At 42.2% G+C, this 11,106-nt stretch overlaps 1 pseudogene; it reads right to left on the reverse strand.

Annotated features, from left to right (window-relative positions):
- Positions 1-9,795: 9,795 nt before the first annotated feature.
- LOC140616957 (bifunctional methylenetetrahydrofolate dehydrogenase/cyclohydrolase, mitochondrial pseudogene) lies at positions 9,796-10,868 on the reverse strand (annotated as a pseudogene).
- Positions 10,869-11,106: the final 238 nt, after the last annotated feature.

The raw sequence follows: 11,106 nt of genomic DNA on the forward strand, positions 1-11,106 counted from the left end.
CTCTCGGCCTCTTCCTTGGGGTTTAGAGCTTGACACGTTAGATTTTAATGAGGAAGAATAGCCACATTTGGCTTTTTTATCTTCTCTCCTTGAGCAAAGCCTTATATTTGGTTGCTTTCTGGAAGAAAAATAAAAGTGTATCATGTTGTTAGTCTTGGACTGGACATTAAATAAAAACAATCAAATGGAAACAAAATGTCAGCAATCGGCTCTGAGGTCTCAGGGGCGAGCTTCCTGGCCACCGAGGCGCTGGGAAGTGTGGCTCCTTACAGAAGGAGCATGGGCTGTTGCTTTCCCAAAGTCTTGGAGGGCCTACCGTCGCGCAAAGCTGGTAGGCTCTATTCTCAAGCTGTGTACTGTCTGCATTTTATTTCTCTTCTTGGTGCTCATTTGAATGCAGATGTGTGCCCAAGGGCTGGGGGGACTCAGGCTGCTCTGAGGACCCTCATTTCCCCTGAGTATCTATCTTCTTTGCTCACCGGCCTGAAGTTTGTCGCTAGCCATCACCTCCAGAAGGCCACTGGTGAGGCGCTACATAGGAGGTGTTCCTTGCCAATGGCAAAATCCAGAAGAGAGCTTACATGTTCTACGAGGTTCTTTCTCACCTTAGAATTTTAAGCAGTACCTGCAATTTCATCTGAAGGGATGGCGATAATCATGTTACTGCTTACACTTGCATGAGCACTTCATTCCTTATAGAACTAGAAAATCTCAGTCTTCGTGACCCCCCTATGCAGTAGTAGGGTGGCAAGGAGATGTCATTCCGATCTTATAAATGAGAAATAGATAGGGGGCCTGAGCAGCTTACTTAGGAACACATGGTAGTCCAGGGTGCCTCAGCAAAATCATCAGACCAAGAGTGTAAAGTAGTTCTTAAATTCACCCTGGTATTCAGAGGCTTTGGAAGCAAAATCTTTGCTTGGATGGAAGGAAACTAGTATTTATGGAGTGCTTACACCAAGGGTGAGTGGTTTTACCTGTATTCTTTCCCAGTGGGCAGCCACCTCCCTGTGTTGTTATGTGTGAATTATTCCCACTTCACAGATGAGAGAACTGAGGTTCAGGAAGTTTATGTGACTTGCCTACTGGGAGGTGGAGATAGACTTGAACCTGTCTCCTCTTGCTCCAAAGCCCAGAACTGCCGGGATCGTGGAATACAATTCCTGACTAGACTTTCCTAGCGGGAGCCATCACAACAGACCTTCCCTCAAGCAAAGGTGGTCTTGGCCTGGTGTGGCTGTGCAACCCAGGCCTGACTGTCCCAGTAGCCACAAACCTTCTGTGATGCACCCTGCACACTGGAGAGTCATGGAAATCCTGCGTTAACGTCACTGTTGACAACATATTTATGCTCCAGGCCATGTTTCTTCACGCAGTAGTCAAATAATTTAAAAAGGCATTTAAGCAGGCCTATTTATTAGTTATGCTCCATCTGACTGATAAACACAATCTGTTGGACTGGCTCGGACTAAAAATTAATTTATTATTAAAACATTGCTGAAATATAACCAATTTCTTGGGTTTACATGAAATCTCATGGTGTTGATATATTATCCACTCTACTATCAAATGTTTAGTTAGGCTCAGAATGAATCATTTCATCTCTTTTCATAACTCTTGCTTTGTCATGAAGTTTGTTTGGTTTAACGGCTGGTTAGATAGCCCCACAGCAAACTCTTTTATAACTCCATATTTTTTTTTCCCTAAAAGAAGACAGAAGTTATAGATATGCATGGAGCAGGAGGCTGTAGGAAAAAGCAACTTGCAGCTCTTGGTAACTTTGGGCAAGCCATACTCGGGATCAGAGAACAGAGAAAGGTTGTCTTGTGAGCAAATGAGTTTGGTTGTTTACTGGAAAATCAGCAGTAGAGGTAAAAGTCCAATGGATTTTTAAAAAAATTCCCACTGAATCCTTTTTCTTCAAAGTCTTGAACTGTTTGATTCATGGAGGAAATCTATTTAGGTAGGTGCAGCTGAATCAGGTTTCTACTTGGACTCTTATATAAAGTTTCTTTTGTCTTCAGGAATTCTGAGCTTAGGAAGAAATGCAGAAGGAATTTGCGTCCATCCTCTTGATAAAGCCCCCAAAGTTGAAGTGACTTGTCTAAGGACACACAGCTGGTTGGGGCAAAGGCGGAGTAGAGGGGGTCTCCTGCCTCTGACTGGGCTGTTGTTCAGCTCCAAGTGGGATGAGCTGGCCTGTGTAAGAAACAGGAAATTCGTGTGGGTTGATGGGAAGTTGGTCACATGAGTGGTAACTCACAAATAGGTGACTTGATGCGACTGATAATGTACATTTCTGTAATGCTACATAGCTGTAAAAGCTTCAAACAATATGAGTAAGTATAATGTATATAAACACGAAAGCCCACCTCTTCCCCGGCCCCTTCTGCTCTCACTTCCCAGAGCTCGCTACCAATAATAGCCTGGTCTAAGGCCATCTGGATTTTTATATGGACATTTAAAACTCTTCTCTCTTTCCCAAAACACCCAAAATTTACTTTTAAAAATGAAAATTGTTTATATATACCTAATCTTCTGTTAATTGCGTTTTCATGGCAAATTTTTAGAAAAGTTATTATGTTCTATTTTATAGTCTATTTCAAGAAAATAGATCATGGGCTTCTTTCCCTATCTCCTTCCTTGTGTGGTATTCCAGTAAGTAGAACGGGATTTATTTAACCAGTTTCCTATTGATATAAACCTTGCTGTATTCTCTTGCCAATTTTGAAAAATTACGAATCGTGACCATGGCATATTCTATTAGCAGAGCACGACACCATCCAGCCTGCCTTTTCCCTCCCCTTGTAGTTGTACGAGTTCCTTCTACCTGCCTCTGACCCCCATTCAGTCTTTTTGCTATTTCCAGTGAGGCATTGAAGTTCCTACCAGTGTATGCTGGGCACAAGGCAACACACAGCTCTAAAATTCAACATACTCTGTGCTCCTGTAGTGATTCAGGGTTTTGCAGAGCTGTAGGCTCATTATCAAGAATATGAGCAGCCGTTATTCTGTAGAAGCCAGGCAGTGCTGGTTACGAGAAGCTCGGAATGAGAAATGTCAAAATCAGTCATGAGCAATTGTACAGCTGAAAAATGCGGCTACTAATTCTTTTCCTAGGAGGGTAAAGGAAGTTAGTGTCTGAACTTAAGAAACTTTAAAAATTCTACATATTATCCCCCATGTCATTGATAATTCAACACTTATCTAGTGTGGACTCTAGGGCAGGTTCTGGATTAGGCCCGAGGCTTTGATGCACCTCACACCTGGCTTCCACCCCGAGGTGCTCCGGATGCTGATGTTTAAAAAAGACAGTGTGTTCTTCGGTGGCTATTGGATGCTTTGGTAACATTAAAAAAAAGGGAAAGAAAAAAAGAAAGAAAGACAAGATGAACATGGAGAAAGCAGAAGAGAGGAGTAAGAGAAGAGAGGAGAGCTCCCTTCCGAACCCTGTATGCCCGGAGCAGTGGTTTCCATATTTCAGTGGGTATCAGAAAGCCTAGGGTGCTTGTATTCAAGCACCAAATTATTAAGAAGGAGAGAAAGAAAGAAGAAAGAAAGAAAGAAAGAAAGAAAGAAAGAAAGAAAGAAAGAAAGAAAGAAAGAAAAGAAGGAAGGGAGGAAGGGAAAGAAAAAACAGGAAGGAAGAAGACAAAAACTCAGCTCTCAGCAATCTCTCCTTTGCTTCCCCTCCCCACCTCTGTGTCCGCTCTCCCCCCTCCAAGGGTTTTCCGGCTGCCCACCCCACCCACAGCTCTCGGGGGTGGGGGTGAGGGGCCACATCTGCAGGAATTCCGGCCCTCTGCTTCTCCTCACCTGCTTGGTTTATGGACTTCCCATGTAATATTGTATTTTATCGCATCTCACTGCTAAAAAGCAGAGCAACCACACCGAATTTGAAAGCCATTGGCCCGGAAGATGCACTTAAGACTGCCACCTGTCCTCTGGCCCAGCCTCTCCTTTCCAGTTCACCTCCAGCTGCTCCGCAGTGGGACCCTCCTCTCTTTGGATCTTCTTTGGGTCTTCCTTGCCATCCACCAACACCCTGCCATCTTGCTTTTTTCCCTTGTGACAAGCACATTGAGCACCTGGGCCCTCAGCTCCAGGCCTCCTCAGATTCTATCTCCACCCATCCTGGGGAGCCAGTGAGGGCCGTCTGCTAGGTTCCTGCTGGAGCCTTCTTCCTGTGACATCCTTTGTGTGGGTGTTAAAGCCAAAGCGAGGCCCTGTGGCCTGAGGACTAGGGGTTTGGACTCTGAATTCTGAACACCTGGGTCACTCCTCACTGTCTATGGCCTTGATGGGCAAGCTCATGAGCTTGGTGAGCCTTCCATTCCTCACCTGTAATCATTCCGATTTTATAGGGTTACTATGGGGACTAACTCCAGTGGCTTCCCACTGAATAAAAAAAGCTAAAGTAATAACAAAACCCCCTCCCTCCCGCCACTCCTCCCAAGGCCCTATACAGTGTGCCTCCCCCTACTCCACTCCCTGTGGCCTCATTATCTTTCCTGCTTCATCTACAGTTCTTCTTTGCTCATTCCTTGAGGTCTTCCTTAAACATGTCAAGCACACTCCTACTGCAGGACCTTTGCACTGGCGGTTGCCTCTTCCTGGAATGTTATTTCCCTCAATATCACAATGCTTTTTCTGATCTCCTTCCAGAATTTGCTCAAATATGGCCTTCTCATTGAAGACTTCTGGGGCCACATTATCTAAAATGACACCCTTCTCTCCCCCCCTTGGCACTCTCCCTCTTTTCAATTTTTCTCCTTCCCCGTACTATAGTGCTTATCATTGTCTAACTCTATAATTGACCTATTTATCTATTTTTTGTATGTCTGGATCTTTATCTCTTGTTCACTCCAGTACCCAGAACACTACCTGGCACACAGTGGGTACTCCATAAATATTTAAACAAATTAACGAATGATGAAATAGGTAAGGCAGGCAGATCCTTTTGAGGGATATGAGCTTTTGATGTTTTGATGCCTCAGTTTGCTGGCTACCCAGCTTAGTTGTATTTGTACACATGTGGAAAATCAGATTTGGAGGGAGTGACAAGAATTAAACTCAGCAGGTGTTGTTCTGTCCTGCTTAGTTGTTTACAGTGAGCCACACCGGGCCCCGGTCCAGCTCCTGCCTCTGGGGAGAGGAATCCTCTTGTGGTGTACACATCTGTGCAGGAGCCCAATGACTACTCAGGAGACTGCCTGATGCATGAGGAACCAGAGCAAAGAGAGCTGGTTATTCTCAAAAGACCCTCCTTATTTATGATTCATCTATATTTATGGTTATGTTGCATTAAAAGAATAAGGAAATGTCAGAAACTCCTTTCTTTGGAAGATCCTGAAGAACTGCTACAAATTTTACTCTCTGAGTCTGCTTTGCCTGTTCTGTGGGAACCATGGCCAGGCTTACGGCCAAGGGAGCTTCCTTCATTTCATCATTTTCCCCTTCTGAGTTACATGTCTTCAAGGTTACAGATCATCTTTAACTGGTTTTATTGTAGGTTGCTCTTCCCTAAGGGACCTGTTTATTTCCTTTTTTATTTTTTGTAAGTAGGTTCCATGCTGGGCACAGAGTCCAATGTGGGGCTTGAACTCATGACCGTGAGATCAAGACCTGAGATGAGATCAAGAGTCTGACGCTGAAAATGACAGAACCACCCATGCGCCCCAAGGGACCTATTTCTTAAGGTCTTTGGGAAAGTGATTCAAATGTAATAGACCCCATGCACCTTCCAGCTGAGATCCAGTAACACTTCTCATTTTTTAAATAAGATAGCAGATGAATACCTTTTGCCGCTGGAACCAGTCTGCAATTTTTCATATTGGTAAGCACTAATCCTTATCAACCTCATAACTTCAATAAACTCCATAGATGTCTTAGTTCATTCCAGCTATATAACAAAATACCACCACCTGCATGGCTTATACACAAGGGATATCTATTTCTCACAGTTTTGGATGCTGGAGTGTTTAAGATCAAGGTGCCAACATGGTTGTGTTCTGGAGTGGGCCCTCTTCCTGGTCCATAGCTGGTACTACACCCTGTGTCCTCACACGGTGGAAAGGGCTAGGGACTTCTGTGCAGATTTTTCCTTAAGGCTCTGATTCTACAATGCAGATACCTCATGACCTCATCATCTTCCAGGGACCTCATCTCCTAACACCATCACCTTCTGGGGTTAGGATTCAAAGTATGAATTTTGGGGGCACAAACATTCATTGCAATAGACACAGTTCCAGTTCCATCTGATTAGAACATGGGACCCCATGCTTAAAATGACAACCATTTTATGCACTGTAGGCATTTTGCCTGATTGTCATAGCTCTCATATCCTGCAGTTGTGGGTTTCCAGGCTGACATTTCGTATGAGGAGCAAATGAACTTTGCCTTGGCTTGTCCATTAATGGCTATTGTGCACCCTCCAACTTGCTTGAAACTTTTACTGACCTCTTCTCAATATGTGGCTATTTGACAGTAGCCAGCTATGGCCCAGGCTGAATGAGTTCAGCATGGATTCACGGTTGTTGATAACCAAGTCACGATTGTTACTGTGGTGACCCTTAGCACCTCTATCACATCACATAATTACCATTTCTTCTTTTGTGGTGGGAGACATTAAGATCTAGTCTCTTAACAAGTTTGATGTTCACAATACAGGACTGTTGTCTGTGGTCACCATACCATGCATTAAATATCCAGGACTTATTTACCTACTGGTTGCAAGTTTGTACCATTGGACATCTCTCCCATTCTCCCACCTCCAGTTCTTGGTAACCATCATTCTACTCACTGTTTTTAAGACTTCTGCTTTTTTAGGTTGTACCTATAAGTGAGATAATATGTACTCATATTGTTTTTCTTTATCTGACTTATTTCATCTAGCATAATGTCCTCACAGTCTATCCAGATTGTCGCAAATAGCAAGATTCCTTTCTCATGGGTGAATAATATTATAAATACATTATTATACATATTATATATATATCACATCTTCTTTACCATTCATCTCTCGACAGACACTTAGGTTGTTTCTGGCTTCTTTTGATGAGTCAACTAACAGTATTCAGTAGCACAAAGCAAGGTTGTGTTCTGCAACCCCTTTTGTATTAATTCAATATTAATGATTTGAAACTGACTTTAGTAAATGTAAATGTCTGTTGGTTGGCCATAGAAAAAGATTGAGTGAGTTTCTTCCTGTACACTAATATTAATGTCACAGACTGGAAGTGGCCTGTGTGGGTGATGCATCCTGTGATCACACCACTAACTGTAAGACTAGTCTTTTTTTTTTTTTTCCACACCAGTCAGAAGTGTTTTATTAAAAAAAAGTTAATGAGACAGACAAAAAAAAAAAAAAAACCTTTAAAGTTTTAAAGTCTGATTAAATTCAATATTAACTCAAGCTCTTGATGGGGAAACCCAACGGGGAAAGACAACAAGTATGTCAGGGAAAAGCAGACAGTGGTTGACAAGTCTTCAGTGGAAAAGTAAGTTGCAACCTTATACAAGCTGCCCTAATGATTATCAAGTCCAAGTTTTGCTTTTCAAAAATAGGTTGTAATATATATATACTAGTATATTTGGTATATATAGATATACCAAAGAAACCACACAGACACCCCCAAGAGTACAGTGATGTAACACAATGAAATCCAAGGGATATAGGAAAAGCCAAATATGATAATACATACTAATAATCTATAAAATAGAATAAGTCTTTCAATCCTGAAAAAAAAATGGGAAACCTCATGAATATAACACGTGAAAAGAGAACTAACCACACGTGGAACAACCCTAAACATTTTCCCAATGACTAAGTAACAAATGACAGCTTTGGACACCATTAACATGTAATTTTTACACCCAATATGTATGTATGTAAATTAATTTTTTCTACTCAATTACCATTTCTTCCTTTTGCTCTTTTCCCTAATTTTCTCTAGCAACATTTTTCCTTTGGTTTGACCAGTTGAACTCATAACTTTTGGAACCTAAAATGAATATCAACTCTTATTGGAAAACCACCCAGGAAATGCAATCCTAGAAAAGGCAATTTTTTTTTAGATCAAAACTTTTTTTTGTTACAAAAACAAAAATAAATCCAAATGGGTAATGAAATAAACATTTTTTTAAGTACCCCATCCTGGGTTGTCTGTCCTAGAATTTAATAAACAGTTCAAGTTTAGGTTGCTTCAACACTTCTTCTGGATGCTATGATGCCTCCATCTTATAACCATGTTTCTCTAGTTCAGCTCATAACTGATTGAAGTCATCCTCTACATTGTCATCATCCCAATTATCCTCCCAGACATGCCCATCTTCATCTTCATCTAAACCAGTCCAGTCATCCTGGACATGAGGCTAGATGCCCAGGTTCCCATGGCTCCTCTCAATGAGGAAGCAGAAGGCATTCAGCCTCACTGGTGAGGCACCCCCCCACCCCCGTGACATTCCGAACCCCAAGCCTGTTTGCAAGTAGGGTCGCACAGGCTGAGCCTTGAGGGCCCTTCGCAGGGGTCCGGGCTTCCTGTGGGCGCCTCAGGGCCGAGCCCAAGAGCCCTCTCTGACTCCACCTTGGAGAGCAGAAAAGGCAAATTTTAACTGAAGTGGCTTGACAAAGTTAAGCATCTGTTCTCAATAGGACAATGTCCTCCATGTTAATTACTGGGTTAATGACTTCTCTTGGCTGGATCGCATGACCCAGCATGTTTTGCTTCTTAAGCTAGCTTGGAGGGATAATGGCGGTCTCTGTGGTGGGATACTGCAGAACTATGTGCACTAACACCCACCTGTTTAAGCTTTCAAGAAATACAAATCATTTTTTTTCAGTCTTTAAAAAAATTGTTATTTAGATTCAATCTGCCAACATATCACTCAGTGCTCATCACATCACATGCCCTACTTAGTGCCCATCACCCAGTTAGCCCATCCCTGCACCCACTTCCCCTTCCTCAACCCTTTGTTTGTTTCCCAGAGTCAGGAATCTCTCATGGTTTGTCTCCCTCTCTAATTTTCTCCATTCAGTTTCCACCCGCCCCACCCCCCTTTATGGTCCCTTTCACTATTTCTTTTTTTTTTTAATTTATTTTTATTTTTTATTTTATTTTTTGTTTCTTTTGTTTTTTGGCTTTCACTATTTCTTATATTCCTTATATGAGTGAAATCATATGATAATTTTCTGTCTCTGATTGACTTATTTCACTCAGCATAATACCCTCCAGTTCCATCATGTTGACATAAGTAGTAGGTATTTGTCCTTTCTGATGGCTGAGTAATATTCCATTGTGTATATATATAGACCACATCTTCTTTATCCATTCACCTGTCAAAGGACATCTTGGCCCCTTCCACAATTTGGCTATTGTGGATATTGGTGCTATGAACATTGGGGTTCAGTTGCCCCTTCATTTTTCTACATCTGTATCTTTGGGGTAAATACCCGGTACTGCAATTGCTGGGCCATAGAGTAGCTCTATTTTTAACTTCTTGAGGAACCTCCACACTGTTTTCCAGAGTGGCTGCACCAGCTTGCATTCCCACCAACAGTGCAAGAGGGTTCCCCTTTCTCCAAATCCTCGTCAACATTAATTGTGTCCTGTGTGGTTAATTTTAGCCATTCTCACTGGTGTGAGGTGGTATCTCCTTGTGGTTTTGATTTGAAATACAAACCATTTTAAACTATTTAAAACCATTTAAGTAAAATAAATAGAAAATATTGCATTTCTATTGGTCTGTTTTGCCTTTTGAACTAGCTTGGAGTGTGGTTCATGATGGAAAACACAATTAATTAGTTGCTATTCCAAGCTCCTTAGGTTTCAATAATTCTTACTCTTTAAGCCTCAGAACCATTTTTTTCTTTGTTTTTTGTTTTTTTTGTTGGTTTGTTTGTTTTTTGCAGTGATAATGGTATTCTTCATTAGCATTGCCACTATACTGGGACCAACACCCCCAGGACTGGAGTTATGTCACTGGCTTTCTTTCTGACTCCTTCAAAATCCACATCTCCAACTAACTAGCAGATATGGAATCTTGAAGTCTATTTATTTCCACACTGGTGACTGCTCCTCCCTCCTTGATCATATCTGCTGTGATTAGATTTGGACTGCCTGCAGCAGAGATCACAATATCTGCAAGAACGGTATTTTTCTTCAGGTCTTCTTTGGGAGGCATTGCCTTCAGGGCGTTCCTGCGCCCCATCTGTGTGTAGGATCATTGCAATGGGCATTCCAACATTTTTGACCTTCCAGCAGCAACCACATTCTTCCCTAGGGTTGGAATGCTAATTTGCTTAATTATTTCCCAGACCTCCCGTGGGATAGCTGGTAACATGGAATACTGATCCAAACACATTCGCCCTCTTTGAATGACATGAAAGCCATCAACATCCTTGTCTGGAGGATTATCGCATTATAGATACAGCATTACAGATCTCGCCCTCATCAGTGTGCTCTGGGAGACGCAGCTGAACAAGGAGGCCACTTGTATTATCCTTATTCGGTTTATTGATTAAATTCCACAGCTCTTCTTCTGAAACTAAAGCTAATTTCACAATGGTTTGGTGGTTCCCACATCTGCAGCCACCTGGTTTTGTTGAGGGTGTAGGAGTGACTTGGCAGGATTCTCACCAACCAGAACCACGCTCACAATCACTTTGGCCACTTGTTGCCCAGTGCCAGCCATTCATCCATCTCCTACCACACTTCCTGCTTGATCTGCTGGGCAAGTTTCCTTCCAGAAATGACACCAGCTTCATTTGGAACTGCCAAGTGGCGGAAGGAGCAATGGCGGAGGTGGCAGCTCTTCGAGGGCCAGGGCAGCCCGGTGGCTGATGTGGACACAATGGAAGCAGCGGTCATCACCTGTCCCAGTGTCCACACCAGGCGAGACTAGTCTTCAGTCGACTACTTTACAATGAAAATAATTATTATGTGGCTGTTCTCCAAATGTAGTGATTCTAAGTTTAATAATCTAATTTTTAAATTAAAGCAGCAGTATCCCAACTGTTTTAATTATATCCCTCATTAATGAAAAAAATGTATCAGCACACTCTCCCAATCCATATGGATTTATTTATAAATTATATACCCATGCCAG

The sequence above is a fragment of the Canis lupus genome, chromosome 25, assembly GCF_048164855.1.
Source record: "Canis lupus baileyi chromosome 25, mCanLup2.hap1, whole genome shotgun sequence".
NCBI lineage: Eukaryota > Metazoa > Chordata > Mammalia > Carnivora > Canidae > Canis > Canis lupus.